At 37.3% G+C, this 17,117-nt stretch overlaps 1 non-coding gene across 1 annotated transcript; it reads left to right on the top strand.

The window, feature by feature from the left end:
- The first annotated feature begins 15,799 nt into the window (after window positions 1-15,799).
- Window positions 15,800-15,901, top strand: LOC124989814 (U6 spliceosomal RNA). Its single transcript, XR_007109632.1, has one exon. It is a non-coding gene; the product is annotated as a U6 spliceosomal RNA (small nuclear RNA).
- The last annotated feature ends 1,216 nt before the right edge of the window (window positions 15,902-17,117 follow it).

The following is a 17,117-nucleotide window of genomic DNA, read 5'->3' as shown; positions in this document are numbered from 1 at the left end:
AATTAGCTAAGTACCTGATGTTTTCTTAAAATCAGGAGAAGAGCTATAAATTTCAGATAACAGATATTTAGTGTTTCCAGACTTATGACATTGTTCCAGTAGGAAATAGAAAAATAAAGCATGTCTATTTAGACTTTCCTAAAATTAATGTGCATCTGGATTGAATAAAGATTCATAGGAAAGGCAGAAGGCAGTTCTGAGGAGGACTGATGGTTCTCAATATATGTGCCTCTTTTTTTCTCATTTCACTTTTGTAAAGCTCTAGTGCTGTCTGAACAGAAAACACATGTGTTATGATCTGCCACTGTGGCACATTTAACTCCAAGGTTCCCCTAAGTCCAGTTTGTCCATAAAACCTACACAACTCCTCAGGCTGCAACTGTGACTGTGGCTGCTTTATCCACACAGAGATTGTGACCTTTCAAAGGTTCCTGTTTCCATCTACTCTGCTTACTGCTACTTCTGTAGGAACTGACTGGATATGAACTACCATGTACCTCTGCAGGAAGAAGCTTAGGAGATTCCTATGATACAAAAAGTAACTCTTTATTTAATATAAACTGACCAAAGTAAACAAAATTGTTCTGTTATTTATTTTCTGTGATAAATTGATTTGTTTCTGTTCTTATACCTTTTCAAATTTCCTTTATCTACTTCTGGTATCCACCCCACCCATTCACCTTTTCCTGGTGATGACTGATGTCCCTATTATTCACGAATTTCCACCACTTAAATCTCAAAGGTTTAGCCAGATATTTTCAACGTAGCCCACCTATTTAGGAAATCTGGAGACTTCATAGCTTCAAGGGAAGGGAATCTTTCAAGTCCTTTGGAAAGACTCCTTTCCTCCCTCACTTTCACTCAGGAATTTTAATCTTTATTTTCTGTCCTTTTCCCTTCATCTGTGCCTTCTTTTAATCCTTTTTTATCCCCCTTTTAAAAATATTTTTATTTGTTCTTTTTAGTTATACATGACAGTAGAATGTATTTTGACATATCATACATACATGGATTATAACTTCCCATTCGTGTGGTTGTACATGATGTGGAGTTACACTGCTTGTGTATTCATATATGAACATAGGACAGATATGTCCAATTCATTCTACTGTCTTTCCCATTCCCATACTGTCCAATCTGGTGAACTTCCACTCCTCCTTTCCCCCTACCTATTTTGAGTTGGCATCTGAATATCAGAGAGAACATTTGGTCTTTGATTTTGGGGGAATTAACTTATTGCACTTAGCATGATAGTCTCCAGTTCCATCCATTTACTAGCAAATGCCATAATTTCATTCTTCTTTATGACTGAGGAATATTCCATTGTGTATATGTACCACATTTTCTTTATACATTTATCTGTTGAAGGGCAACTACATTGGCTCCATAGCTTTGCTATTGTGAATTGAGCTGCTATAAACATTGATGGGTCAGCATTATATAGTATGCTGATTTTAAGTCCTTTGGGTATAAGCTGAGGAGTGGGATAACTGGGTCAAATGGTGGTTCTATTCCAAGTTTTCTAAGGAATTCCCATATTGCTTTCCAGAGTGGTTGCACCAATTTGTAGGCTTCCAGCAATGTATGAACGTACCTTTTTCCCCACATCCTCACCAACATTTATTGCTTTTTGTATTCTTGATAATTGCCATTCTGACTGGAGTGAGATGGATGGAATCTCAGTGTGGTTTTAAATTGCATTTCTCTAATTGCTAGTGATGTTGAACATTTTCTCATGTACTTGTTGACCAATCGTATTTCTTCTGTGCGGTGTCTGTTCAGTTCCTTTTCACATTTACTGATTGAGTTATTTGGGGGTTTTTTGGTGTTTTTTTGAGTTCTTTATATATCCTGGAAATTAATGCTCTATCTGAGGTGCAGGTGGGAAAGATTTTCTCCCATTCTGTAGGTTTTCTCTTCATGGTCTTGATTGTTTTCTTTGCTGTGAAGAAGTTCTTTAGTTTGTTTATTCCCTTTTTTCTGGTTGTTTAAGTTGAAATGATGTTTCTGTGTGCTTTTATTAAATTATTTTATTTGACTTACGATTTAATAGTGGGTTTTATTTTTATTTCACACTTCTATTTAGAAATTGTGAACACTAAGGGTTTCATATTAAAGTTTTTATAGTTTTTGTATATTTTTAAATGATGTGGCAAACTAAATAAATAGTATTAAAGTGTCATCAAAATTGTTCTATTTGTACTTGATCACTTTCTCCAGATTTCTAGTTTCCCTATTCAGAAGTAATGTTTCCACTGTTTTATGTGTGTATATATAAGCAAATCACACACAAATCTCTATCCCTGTCCAAATTCACCTTAAAATAGTGGGCAGAATACAAATTTGGAAGAAAGTGTATTTGTACTATGGTTTAGAGAACTTATTTCTGTTGATATAGTGTAAATTATACTTTTCTGTGCTTTCTACAATAAACACATATTACGTTTAATAACAGGGACTTAGAGGCTGCTTTTGCTAAAAGTACTGACTCTTTACTTGGGAAACTAAAGCAGAATAAAGTTTGGCATGTTTTTGCTTTGTTTTATTTTGTTTTGTTTTGTCGTGCTAGAGATTGAACCCAGGGCATCACTCACAGTTGGAAAGCAGTCTTCCAGAGTTATATCTCCAGCCCTTTTCATTTTATTTTGAGATAGGTTCTCACTAAGTTGCCCAGGCTGTTCTCAAATTTGTGTGCCTCCTGCCTAAGCCTCCCAAGGAACTGGGATTGCAACATGCGCCGCCAAGCCCAGCTGTCTCCTTTCTTCCTTAAACTGGATCAGATTCCTGTACATGGACATGTCAAACTTAAGGAGTGTCTGTCTAAAAAGTGGTAATCCAAAATGGATTAGCCATAAATTTATGTAAACTTTCTCATCCCTCTTCATGGCTAAAAGCACCAAGGCAAGAATAAATAAGATATTTTCAATATTTTCAGGGATTTTTATGACATCCTGTTCCACAACCCCTGAGCAAGTATGTCTAGAAGTCTCTTCAGTCATTGTCCCAAATCTGCCAGCAACAGTGAGCCTTGCAGGCAGATCACCCCATGATGAGGCTGCCCACCTAAGCAGGAGAAATCTTATGATAGAAAACATATTTCCCCCTCAAATAATAACTTCTCCAGGATCTCAAAGAACCAGACCTAAGGTAATGATCAGAGACCACAGTTTGATGGAGATGGTTTAATTATGAATACCTCTTTCCCCCTGCCTCAGTTCTTCTCCTAGTTAAACCTGATGCTCTGCCAGTACCCCAGAGAGATAGGGCTGAGGACATTTGTTTCCCCTTGTCTTCCCGATATAACTTTCCTAAATAAAATTCCTTTCTTACTTCACCATTACTTTTTTTCTGTTTGTCATTTGGGGCACGTGGCCAGAACTGGAATGTTGAGACTCCCAATTTAAGCCCCCCGCCTCCACCCGGCCTAGGACTCCAGCAACACTTTCCTAATTGGGGAAAGGAATGTTAACAGAAATTTGTTTTAAGTTTTACTGTTTTGTTTGGCTACTTTGGCATACTATTGACCGTTCTATCCCACACCTGGTCACTCTATTTTCCCCACTCTGCAGGATTGGTGGGTGAAATAAACAAACACCACTCCTCATTCATCTGCAGTTACCTCCCAAGATAAACCCACTGAAGATACTGGGGTGGCTCAGGACTACTCACCACCTTCTCTAGACAAAGTCCTGAAAGCACATCTCCTATAGAGAACAGGTCAGGAACTTCCCTGAAAAGCAATATGACACTACTGTTAAGTACATAGAAGTCTTGCTAAACATAAGAATTTTTCCTATTGAAGTATTGTCCTTTACATACTGAATTTTAAAAAAATAAGCACCTTTGTAAATGTTTTGTATGTTTACTTGTTTTGTTTTATTAAAAGTAGTTTGATCCTTCTAATAGTGAAATATAATTATCACAAACATTATGCTATAATTAGAACAGCTGAGGAATATAAAATCCTTGCTTTTTAAAGTACTTTTTCCTTAGTAATTTCAATGATACATGATACAATTTAAAATTTCCAAGCAATAGAAGAGCACACAATAACAACTAATCTTCCTCCTACTCCAAAATCTTTAGTCTCATTCTCAAAGTATCCATTTTAATTTCTTAATGTTTCTAAAAATTGTCTATGTATAGACACACATGTTGTGGAGTTTTGCTGCATAAAATGGAAATATAAGATATACATTCTTCAGTGCCTGCCTTCTTCTTTGTAAACCTAACAATATCTTGATGCTTTTTTCTATATCCAAATGTGCAAATCTCACACTTTTTAATAGCACAAAGTCATTATGGATCATTAAATATTCGACCAGGGGCTAAGGATGTAGCTTAGTGGTAGAGCACTTGCCTAGCATACATGAGGCCCAGGATTCATTCTCTGTGCACACAACACACACACACAAAGAAAGAAAGAAAGGAGGAAAGGATAGGTTAATTTTCAGTTGGTCCTCTACTAATGAATATTTGCTGCTGGGGATATAACTCAGTGGTAGAGTGCTTGCCTCATTTCCAGCTTTTCACTATTATAAACAATACTATAATTATCTTCTTATTTTGGTAACATGTATAATTACAGTTTTAGGAGAAGTTGTTTTTTGCTTTTTTAATTTTTATACTTTTGGTGCTAGCAATTGAATCCAGCATACTGAGCACTAATCTCTACCACTGAGCCACACCCCTAGACCAAGGACAAGTTTTTAGAGGTAGAATTACTGTATCAAAGAATGGGTATTTCAAACTTGAATGGAGATTTCTAGAGTGCTCATCTCCATCCCTCCTCAAAGGTGATGCCCTGCAATAGGTTAATTTTTGTGAAACTAATAGATTTTTTAAAGTATCTTATTTTTATTTGCATTTACTTAATTTTGAGATGGAGCAAACATTTCACAAATTGTAGGTTACTCATGGACTTTTTTTCAGTTAATTGTCTTTGAAAAATCTCTAAGTTTTTAATTTTAATCTTTAAGTTTGATTTTGGGCTTTTCTAAGGTATTTTTATAAATAGTTTTATGTAATAAAATTTATCTATTTTTTACTTTTAGACTCGCAGGTTTTATGTAATGCAGATTTTTTTTAAGTGCTTATATTTTATCCTAGAATGTGTACAGTTTTATTTATGAAGATCTTTAATTCATCTATAATTTGTTTTGGGATGAGACGCAAAGTAGAATTCAATCCTTTTTCACCACCAATTTTGAATGCTACTAAATTCCCAAATATTTGGGTGTCTATTTTTTGGTAATATGGGTGATTCATATTAATAAAAATGTTCAATAAATAAAATTAAATGTTTTAAATTTGTTAATACAATTATAGATTCAATTATCTAGTACCTATTTGCCAGTGTGCATTATCAAAGATAAATTAGACATAAATCATGTCTGTAAGTTGCATTGGAATTTTCCATTAATGATCCTTTGCCTTGTCATGAGGTCAAAAACACCCTGCTATCCTTATATCCACTGAACTCTTTACTGCTATGCAGCTCTGTTTCTGGAAATGTGTTCCACATTTAATCTAAAATGATAATTACCAGGGTGTTTATTTAAAATACAGATTCCTGGGCTCCATCTGGCACCTACTGGATCAAAATCTAAGTTGAGCCCAGAAATTTGTACTTTATCTGGCAATTTGAGAACAATGCGCTTAGTAAGCCAGAAATGTAGGTAGGGAGCAATATGGTTTGTTTTCATCTTCAACTGCCCCTGTGGCATAACTAAATTGAAAATGGTAAAGCCATTTGTTCAGCTATGTGAGGTTCGCTCTGCACAAATAACTGAGACATCCAGTGAGAGGAATTTACCACAAAGATAGCCCAAAGCACCAAAACAACGATCCCCTGGTAACAGACATAGAAACAGGCAGCAGACAGTTTCTCGTTTGAGATAAGCTTTTTAATCAGCTACAGCAGCAGGTAAGGTGACTGACAGTCAGAAAGAATAACCTGAGACATGATGTCTAACACACATAGAGCAACAAAATCTCCCCAGAACTGATGGACAAGAAGCAGGCTCAACTGACACATGCAAAGCAGCCAAGAATATTCTCTACTGTTTCAGTCAAAACAGTGTGGCCTAATCAATAATGCAAACATCCTGTTTCTCAGGCTAACAACCTCTGTCACTTGAACCCTCCGAGAGATAAAGAAACTGCTGGTACAATTATATGTAATCTTCCTCTGGTCTGAAATGTCAATAGACTAGGTAAATAATGCTGTGAAGAAAGGGAGGAAAATCTCGCAGGTGAAAAGTAATTCATTTATCATTTTCCCATTTCTTTTTGCTTTGCACGTGTCTCCTCCCACTTCCATTTCAGAAAGATTTCAGTAATGGGCTATCAAAGAAAGGCTTCAGAAAAGAAGCAGGTTTTATGCAAGATTGGAAAAAGAAGCAATTGTATCAATGGAGTGGTTCAGATATATTTATAGTGCAGTATGGATGGAGGAGGGAATGAGTTCCAAAAGAACTCCCTGCCCCCATTTTGCGGGAGAAATCCTTGGAAACATTAGATGTGTTATGGTTTGCCAAAAGATCTATATCCCCTTGGGTTGGCCCATTTTGCTGTGAAAAGTAAAGGTACTGCAACCCAGAACCTCTGTGCGTTTCTTCTCTGTGTCTATATAAATGGCCATGTGCAGCTTTAAGAGAGAGTGAAGAACTTGGTGGTAGGGAACCAGTGCCACTTTTATTAAGGAAGGGAGATTTCCTTTGGAGGATGATTTTGGTATGGATACAAGGAATCCTATGGTTCTGATTAGGAAGGGCCAGCAGTGCCCGTTGGTCCAGCCTAAAATCTTGGCTGTCATTCAATGGAAAATATGTTTAAGAAGAAAGAGAGAGACCCAGTCAGGCCTCCTTAGTCATCCCTGAACTTTAGCCAAATCAGAGGGTGGACAGATTCATTGTATTCTCAGCCTCTAATAGGTGCCCCAGGCCTCTCTGGGGCTGATGAAGATATGGTTCAACGGTAAAAACCTCTGCCTCTCGAAAAGCAAAGTGCCTTCAGACTTCTCTGACATTTTAGAGGCAGCTACCCAACAGCCTTCCTCCATACACACTCATTCCCCACACTCAGATTTCTAAGGAAAAGAGGGAATAAAACTTTATCCTTCTCAGTGCCTGAGCAGATTGAAAGCCCTGTGTCATATTTTCTCTCCAAGCCCATTCTTCACCAGAGTTGTTTTAACTTGGGTTATTCTTTAAAACATTAAAGCTGGGTTCCAAAAGAAAAAGAAGTGGGGAGTGAGGGAAGGAAGGCAAAGAATTCGTGTATACCAGAAAATTGCCAAAGGGATAGAATACCATAAAATGTAGAATGAGAGATGTTGATAAAGAGAGGTGGGGGAATCGGTGTGCAGAGTGACTTCTAGATTTCAGAGAATTGAGACATCACTATCCTTATTTGAATGTATAGTCCCCTCTCCCTACCCCCAAAATACCATATTTTTAATATCAGTTTTCGGAATTGTTCATATTGTTTGAGATAATTAGAGACATTCTGGATACAGTTTCAGAAATGGGGTTGCTATGGCCTAACGAGCCACACACTAATGAATACACACACTAGACCCTCAAGCTACATGCCAGTATCTTAGTTTGATGTACTAGCTCTCTATTGCTCTGTAACCAGTTACCCCAAATTTAGCAGATTAAAACAACGAGCATGTTGTTTCATACAGTTTCTAAGAGTCAGAAATCTAGGAGCATCTTAGCTGGGTGGCTCTGAAACAAGATCTTTTATGAGGCTGCAGCAAAGTTGTCATATGGGGTTATAGCTCAAAGGATGCTGAAGAATCCACTTTCTAGCAAGCCTCAGTTCCTTGGTGGCTGTTGACCAGAGACTTCTGTTCCTAACCATGAAGTCTTCTCTATGGGGCTAATAACAACATAATGGTTGGCTTTGCAACCATTTGCAAGAAAACAGAGTAACTGAAACTTTCACACTTATTTGGTAGCTTTTAGTTCCATATTACTGGTGGAAATATGAAGAGTACACTAACTTTAGAAAATAGTTTGACAGTTGGTTATAAACGTAAATATATGAACATTTATGTTATGATCCAGCAATCTCTTTGCTAGAGAATTATTCAAAAGAAACTAAAACATATTTCAACAGAAAGACCTGTACATGGATGTGTATAGTCACTCCATGTATAATAATCAAGAGTTGAAAATCATTCAATTGTTACAACTTGTGAATGAGTATAAAAGCATAGCATATCCATACAAGGGAATGCTGTTTAGCAATAAAAAGAAAACAAATTATTGATATATGCAATTCCATGGATGAATCTCAAATTCATATGTCAAGCAAAAGAAGCCAAACACAAAAGATTAATATTACAATTCCATTTATATGACATTCTGGAAAGGGCAAAACTATAGGCACAGTCTGGATTAGGAGTTAGGGGTAGGGTGAAGGGGTTGACAAAAAAGGGGCACAAAGGAAGATTTCTCTATCTTCAGTGAGTGGTGATTACATGATTGTGGATTTTAGTCAAGCCTATATTCATGTCTAGAAAGGACATATTTACTGTACATAGATTATATATCAGTAGATCTGACTTTAAGAAATAAGTAAAAAGAAAGACTGGGAGTGTGAGGCCTCAGTGGCAGAGCACATACTGAGCATGTGCAAGGTCCTAGATTCAATCCCGACATCTGATAATAATAATTAACAGTAATAATAAAGAAGGAAGGAAGGGCATTCTAACAGGACGTAACAGCAAGAGAAAGGAATGGAAGTATAAGAGTGTGGTATGTTCAAGAGATTGCAAACAGTTCAGCATTAAAAGGTCAAGACATTCAAAGCAAGAGCAAACGATGGAAAACTGAACTTTTCACTTTCATCTCCAGCTTCTACCTCAAACTCAACCTATCCAACCCAAAAGCCCCCCTCTCCCTGAAGAGTACCATCATGGCTTGTCATTTTCTTAAATTCAAAGTTTCCAAAACTCTAAAGAGTAGAGCGTTCTTGACTGCTCCTTTTATCTGTCCCACCAAATCCATGATGCTCTCTTGCCGTGCCAAGGTTTTAGGGCTTCTTGTGGCACAATGATGACAACAATGACTTTCTGTTTCTTTCTCACGTACCCTTCCTTCTTATCCCTCTGCTCACATATAATTCAGGCTTTTATCTCCTCTCACCAGGTTTGGCATGTCAGCCCTCAAACTGGTTTTACTTTTTCTGGTGTTTGAACCCAAAGTTTTGTGCATGCTAATTAAGTGTCCTACCACTGAGCCCTGTGTATATCCCCAGCCTTTCTAACTGGTCTTGTTGCCTTTGGTCTCTCTCCCTTCTGCAATATCATTCTTCTGAAAATACCAACTCCATCCCATTACATCCTAATCAAAATCAACTCTAGGTCTGTCTCAATGAAAAGATTCCCTCTGTCTGATCCTAATCTACTTTTTAAATCAGGTTGCTCACTCCCAGGTAGCTTGATTCATTTATTCTCCACTGTAAGCATTTCCTTTAAAACACATTTAATAGTTCTGAGGTGTCTTCTCTCTTTACTTATTTGTTCAGTGTTTTTGTTTAATATGGGGTCTTGCTGTGTTCCCCAGGCTAGTCTCAAACTCATAGGCTCAAGTGGTCACCCTTTCTTAGTTTCCTGAGTAGCTAGAACTAACGGATTGCTGCTCACATTCCTCTCCACATATTTAAATCCCCCTCTTTGAGGGGAAGAAGAGAGGGAAAGGAGAAATACTGGGCCAAATTATATTGTTATTTTGTGTGCACATACAAATGAATCCCACCATTATATATAATTATAATCTACCAATAAAAAATATGGGGAAAAATCCTTTCATCAAGGCCCAGCTCAAGTCTTACCTCACACTTTCCCCTCTCATTCTCTGTATGATTCTTCAAGTCACACTTTTTTTCCTTCACCAAACTTTACGGCACTTACTTTTCCACCTAAATGGGTTTTTAGTGTTTATTTTGATAATAAAGCCCTTGAAAGATTTCAAGCACTTTCCTCTTCATCATCTGGTTTCAGGTCTTCTCAACAAATCTGTGGGGCTATTTCTATTTCACAGATAAGGAAGCTGAGGCCCTACAATTTACAGTGATTTACCTAAGATCACATGGTTAAGTAGTAGGTATTTAATACATTTTCTTAAATGAAGACAGAGTAAGAAAGTTGACTTAAGAATCAAGAGGAAGATAGAGACTGTTTTTAATGGGAAAAAAAATTACTTAAAGTCAGAATTTGGCCACCATTACATTTACATAGACCACCCTGTCTGCTTGGCTTTTGTGAGACTGGTAGGTTACATTAAAGGTAGAATTTAATTTAAATGGATCAACAAATATGTTTGGTTTAGTTTTTTAAGTTTAAAACCAGAAAAAAGTACTCTCAGCAAGCACTTATTTCTGCTTTTGCAACTGCTGGGGCCATGTGGGAGAATTAACTGCTGCATAAAATGTGGAATTAAAATTAAAAAGCTCTTATGTATATTTTTAGAGAACAGAAACAATTAAAACTAAATGTAACTCAAAATCCAGTTAGTAGCATTGGCATTTAAATTGGCTGTTTAATTAGCAAAATTCTATATGATTAAAGTAGTCACTTGAAAATGTCTTTTATATGCTCCAGTTCTTAGATGATCTACATAACTTGATCTTTGTGTTTCCCTCTGGAATTGACTTGTTCTGCAGTTTGAGTTAACGAGCATCTGAACTAATGCTTTAGAAGGGAGCTTATCAGAATGAAAGCAGAAAGTGATCTTATTTGACAATAAAATATACGAGACCTCAAAAGAGTGTTGGTTCTTTTCAGTGTATAAAGGATAAGAGAAGTCTCAGGACCCTCTCTTACATTCCGTCTGAGTCATTGGGTTGGTTGATATCTTTGAGGGTGTTGATGAATCTGAGAGTTCTTGAGTTGTGCTCCTGGCCCAAATCATTTTAAAAATAAAAACTATTTTTTCTTAATTTTTTTAGGTACTGAGGATTTTATGCAGCCATGTTCTACCACTAAGCTACATCCCAAGCCCTTTTTTATTTTTCATTTTTTAAAATTTGAAACAGGGTCTCACTAAATAGCCAAAGCTGGCCTCAAACTTGAAATCCTCCTGCCTCAGCTCCCAAAGTAGCTGGATGTACCACTGAGCAGATTTAAAAGACACATTTGTTTAAAAATCCCTTACTCACAACCATAGGAAAGTCTTTAAGAAAGGATATCTAGTTCAAACCCTTTTGCTATTGTTGCTGTTGTTGTTTTGTTTGCTTGTTTGTTTGTTGTTTAAAACTAGACCAAAACAGATAAGATTCCAACCAGTTTTCTTGTGCTGGGGTTCAAATCCAGTGCCTCATATGTGCTAGGCAAGCACTCCACCACTGAACTGCATCCCCAGCCTCTATAGTTTTAAAATCTCCATGGCAAAGCCACCTAGATACTACTCAAATACATTTCCTCTTCCCATACACCTAGACAACAACATTCCCAACTCCCTTGCACCTAAAAGTGGAACCATAGGATCAATTCTTGCAAATGAAATGTGAGAAGGAATGTGTCACTGCCCTTTCAAGGCATTTAAGAGGGGTATGCCTTCCCAGCATGCTCTCTCCCTTCCTCTCTGGCTACTTAGGGATGTTAGGGTGCATCTGAGTTACATTTGAAAGTGGCAGGGCCACAGTGTGGAAGAAGCCTTATCCTCAAAGGACTGTATACAGACCCTCCCACACATTGTGAGCTACACAGCCCCACACCTCCCAATTCTCACTTATGAATGCCTTGATCTTCAAAGTGAGCAAGAAATAAACCACTATTATCACAAGTCCCTGGGGTTTGGAGGATTGTTGTTGAGCTATTTCTTGAGTGTTGTCCTACCTCAACACTACTAACTCTCCAACTGTGGCGACAATCCATGGTACAGTGCCTAACAGTGTTGCCTCTTTGCCCTTGTCTTCTAGAGACCAGTGGATTTCAACCTTTTAGGGACCAAGGGTTTTTTTTCAAACCTAAGAATAATTCAAATCCTAACACCCTAGGAAAAGAAGCAAACACACAATGTGCTCAAAATTTCACCTAAAATTTCAAGATGTTTTAGAACCTCAGATAGGCCCCAGACTATGAACCCTGCCTTTAGCAATTATCGTACTAGTAATATAGAAGAGCCTTGAGAAAATAATAAGTACATTATATGTCCAAGTTTTCCAAATTTTACTTATTTTCCTTTTATATATAGTTGCCCATTCCTATTTCTGTTTTTGATTTTTTAACTTAAAAATGGAATTTTTTTAAGGCCTTCAACATTGATTTTTCTCTCTCAAAGCAGAGATGTCAGTGTAATAGTCCCAATGCCAAACATCAATTCTGTGACCATGTGACCATGTTTTTTGATTTCTATATCGACTGTAAACAGTCTTTGCCTGAAAACTAACAGCAATGGGATGGTAGATATTCTATACCAAGCACCATGCAATGGTTTTTGGAAACAGAATCTTAACTCTCTAGCCTGACCCTTAAGACATTTTCAATTTTGTCCTTGTCAATCTCTCTAACCTCATCTCTCATCTGACTCCTATGTAAACTTTTTGTTCCAATAATATCACACTGCTCATGGCATACTGAGTCTGCCATGTTCTTTCATGCCTTTGTGACCTTTCCCGGAATGTCATTTCTCTTGACTGTATAAAAACTCCTATTAATCTCTAAGATGCAACTCAAACATCACCTTTATGGCAATCACCCTGATCTGCCCACTCTTTCTGAGTGAAGCATCTCCATGAGCATTCCCAAGGTCTTGTCTAGGTCCCTTCTGCAAGATTCATCACACACAATTGGGATTTACTGCGAAGCATCTCCATGAGCATTCCCAAGGTCTTGTCTAGGTCCCTGCTGCAAGATTCATCACACACAATTGGGATTTACTGCTCTTCCTCCCATTGGACTGCTGCTCCTTAAGGTTAAATATTATCTTTTACTGCATATTGTTTATTAGCACAGTATCTGACATAGATTGAAGCATGCCACATTCTCAAGAAACTTACCTTCAAGGCAGTAGTTAGGGATACATGAAGGAAAACAACCCATTGACCATATCATGTGTTAAACACACCAATGGGAGAATGCTTAAGTACTCCGGGAACACACAGGGTGAAACAATTAGTTCTGGCAGAGAGGAAAGTGACAGAGAAAGATGGAGAAGAATGAAATACACAGGGAAAGTCTTCACAGGGAGAGGACTTTTGAGTTGGACCTTGAGAATTGAGTTACAGTTTGCCAAAAAGAAGAAAAAATCCACATGAAGGGAAAATCTCCACCTTAGCCTTGTACAACCTGACTTGCAGAAGCTATAGGTATTGGGCTGGGGAGATAGCTCAGTCGGTAGAGTGCTTGCCTTGCATGCACAAGGCCCTGGGTTCGATCCCCAGCACCGCAAAAAAAAAAAAAAGAAAGAAAAGAAAAAGAAGCTATAGGTCCTTTCTAGACTTTTCTGGCCGGGATGGCGCAGTCATCTCATTCCTTTGTCAACTCCAGTCTCTTCAGGGCCTGCTCTTGCTATCTTCCTGATTGATCTGAATCATTGATCACTCTGACCCAGAAATGTAGCTCAGAAAGTCTCTCTTTGTGAACATGTCAGACATACAAATTCAAATTCTGTGACCTTGGTTAAAAGAACTGGAGTGAGTTGCCCCAAGTGTAGCAAGAGCTTAACTGAATTCTGAGAGTATTTTATTAGGTCTTCCTCAGTTGTCAGTGTCAAAAATCCATCTCAAATTAGTTTAGGCAAAAAAGAAATTTTTGGAGAGATTGTGATGTCTTATAAAACCAAATATAAGACACAAAAGTACAGCTGGACTTGTCTCTACTTTTTCATCTTAGTTTGTCTTTCCCAGGCAACTCCATTCAGGTCCTTCAAAACAATCTCTTCCATTCCTCAAGAAATATGATTGCTGATGGATCCTAAACCCCATATGGAAGAGTTATGATCACTATGGGGAATTCTTCCCTGTTCCAGCGTAAAAAAACATCTAGGAGAACTCTGTCCTGATTTAGATTAGATTCTCACCCTTGGACCACCATAGTAAACTAAATGATGCCCTCCCAAAGATGCCCATATCATAATCCCTAGAACCTGTGACTAGTTACCTTACATAATAAAAGGGACTTTGCAGATGTAATTAAGTAAAGGATTTTGAGATGGAGAGATTATCTTGGACAATCTGGGTGGGCCCAATGTAACCCTAAGTGTATCATTATAATAAGGAAGCAGGGGGATGAGAGGAAGAGGTAAGGATGGAAGCAGAAGAAAGGGGAGAAGATACTATACTGGTGATCTCAAAGATGGAAGATGAAGTTGGAGGTCAGTTCAGTACTACAGGGTTCACTTAGCATGAGCATGGCCCTGGGTTCAATCCCCAGCACTAGAAAGAGGGAGAGAGAGAAAGAGAAGAAACTCTTTTTTTTTTTTAAGAGAGAAAGGGATCATAAGCCAAAAAATGGCTCTAGAACCCTCTAGAAGCTAGAAAAGGTAAGGAAAGAATGCATTCTTCCTATAGCCCTCAGAAAGATAGGCCTGCTGACATTCATGTTAACCCAGCAAAACTGATTTCAGACTTCTGACCTCCAAAACTGTAAGATGATAAATTTGTGTTGTTAATAGTCAATACATTTGTAGCAATATTAACAGTATCAATGGAAAAGTAATATACCAATCAAATATGACCACAGAACATGACTGAGGTTTGTCCAGCTCGAGTTTGAGTTCAGTTCTGTCCTAGATTGATTTTCTACTGCCAATATTGCTTTTAAAGCATCTGTTCTAATCTGCATTAGAAGGTAGATTGTTTTTATTCAACCTACTAAACTCCTTGCATATAATCTTCAATATCTAAGACTATAATAAGATGAGTTGGAAAATTAAAGGCAAGGTTCTCATATGTAAATATCTAAATAGTTTTGATATATGTAAGTCACATGCAGCATGGCAATTCTGTCAACTAAGGACTGCATACATGATGGTAGTCCCATAAAACTATAATGGAACTGAAAACTCCCATCCCTTAGGACATCATACCTATAGTAATGTTGTAACACAACTCATTATTCAGATGTTTGTGGTCATGCTGGTAACAACAGACCTACTGCCTACCATCCCAGATTGGGCTTGAACTTCCATTCTCCTGCCACAGTCTTCTGAGTAGCTAGAATTATATGCACCTTGCTGAGTACTCAGTCCAATTTTAAGTACCTTCTGAGGGCCAGAAACAAGACTATGGTAGCATAAGAAATATATTTGATCTTTACCTCTCTGATAAGCGGATGATAATACATAATGGGGGGTGGGAGGGAGGCAAGAATGGAAGAAGGATTGTATAGAGGAAAAAGAAGGGTGGGAGGGGTGGGGGGAAGGAAAAATAACAGAATGAGACAAACATCATTACCTATGTATATGTATGATTACACAAATGGTATGATTCTACTTCATGTACAACCAGAGAAACAAGTTATACCCCTTTTGTTTACAATAAATCAAAATAAATAAATTATAAAAAAAAAAAAAGAAATATATTTGGTCTTTGTCTCCAGTCCTGTCTCAACTGAAACCTTTGGAATTTCCTGAGTGATAGAAGTGTCAGTTGTTATTCATAACAAACACCAATTCCTGAATTTATGCAAAGAAATGACTTAGCATGGGACCCCTCAATTGCTTCAGAAGGGGGCCAGTCAGAAAACCAAGTGGTTTGAGTGGGTCTCTGTCAAGATGTCATGCCTATTCTCTTTTCCTACATTCCCTCACCTATAATAATCACATCTTCTTACTACAGAAGAAAGACACACTCACTTCAATAGTAAAATTGGAACAATATGGAGAAGCTTGGCTTGGTCATGCACCAGGACAACACACAAATTTATGAAATGGTCAATGTTTTAAGAGAAACAAAAGAAAGACATATGTTTGCTAGATCTGAGGTATGCTGTACTGAAATTTCAGTATTTAGGAGGCTGAGGCAGGAGGATCATAGGTTTGTAGTCACACTCAACTATTTAGTAAGATCCTGTCTCAGAATAAAAACATAAAAGGGCTAGAAATATAGTTCAGTAGTAGACTGCTTACCTAGGATGTGCAAGACTCTGAGTTTAATTCCCCATACTGGAAAAAAAAAAAAAAGATATGTCTCTCATACATCCCAAAATGTATTGTATTGTATTGCCTTAAAAGAAAAAATTGCAGAGTGGAGAGGAAAAGAGAATTCAAAATATCTGTATTGATGAACACACCAACACCATAGTAGACCTTAGCTCCTTTCCCCCTTTTTTTTTTTTTTCCTTCTTTGCAGTACCAAAGATAGAACCCACTTACATGCTGGGTAAGTGCTCTACTACTACTAAGCTACAGCCCCAACCCCTTAACCCTATTTCTGTTAAGTATGAAGCAAAATGTTAGAAATCTGTATTGGAATGTTTTGGTTTCAGATATATGGGAATTTTTTATCATAAGCTTCTCTCTCTCATTCTTCACATGTTGTCATGAAATGCATCATCCCGGACTACAGAGTCTTCTAAGAACAAAACAAAAGAGCCTTAGGTGGCAGTCTCTTGTTCATTCAGTAATAAACTCCCAGCAAACATTTATCACTAATCTAAATATCTGTCTTGGCATTAGCATTAGGAAGGAAGATCCTAATTACTGGGATGCCTATTAGTTCCTCTGTTTGATTCAAATATGAAATCAGATTTTTTTTCTATTGGAAGTAAATGTGATTCAGTTTATTGGTTTCACAAAAAGACTGGTTTGTCTATTTTACATGTCAGACATTTTCCATAGATTGAATGAACTGAAACCCCTTCTGAGTATATCAAGAAGTCTCTAAATGAAAGAACAAGGATAACCAACATTTATTGGACAAGTCTTAGTCTCCTCTTTGAGAAACTTCCAGAAATGAAATTACTCTAAGAACTGAGTAACAAAAATGTTTATAAGTTAGGTAGTTTCTAATTCCATGATTTCAACAGAACTGAAGGAGCACCCAACTGGGTTGTCAGTGAGATTATGAAAAATAAAATGTAGTATTTCTAGCACATAACTTGAAAGAAATTTTTAAAATTGAGTGATGTTGCCACAGTAAAATTTTCTATTTCCATTACT

Source organism: Sciurus carolinensis, chromosome 7 (assembly GCF_902686445.1).
Source record: "Sciurus carolinensis chromosome 7, mSciCar1.2, whole genome shotgun sequence".
Taxonomy (NCBI): domain Eukaryota; kingdom Metazoa; phylum Chordata; class Mammalia; order Rodentia; family Sciuridae; genus Sciurus; species Sciurus carolinensis.
The sequence above is the reverse complement of the archived record's forward strand: the minus strand, read 5'-3'. Positions and strand labels throughout refer to the sequence as shown.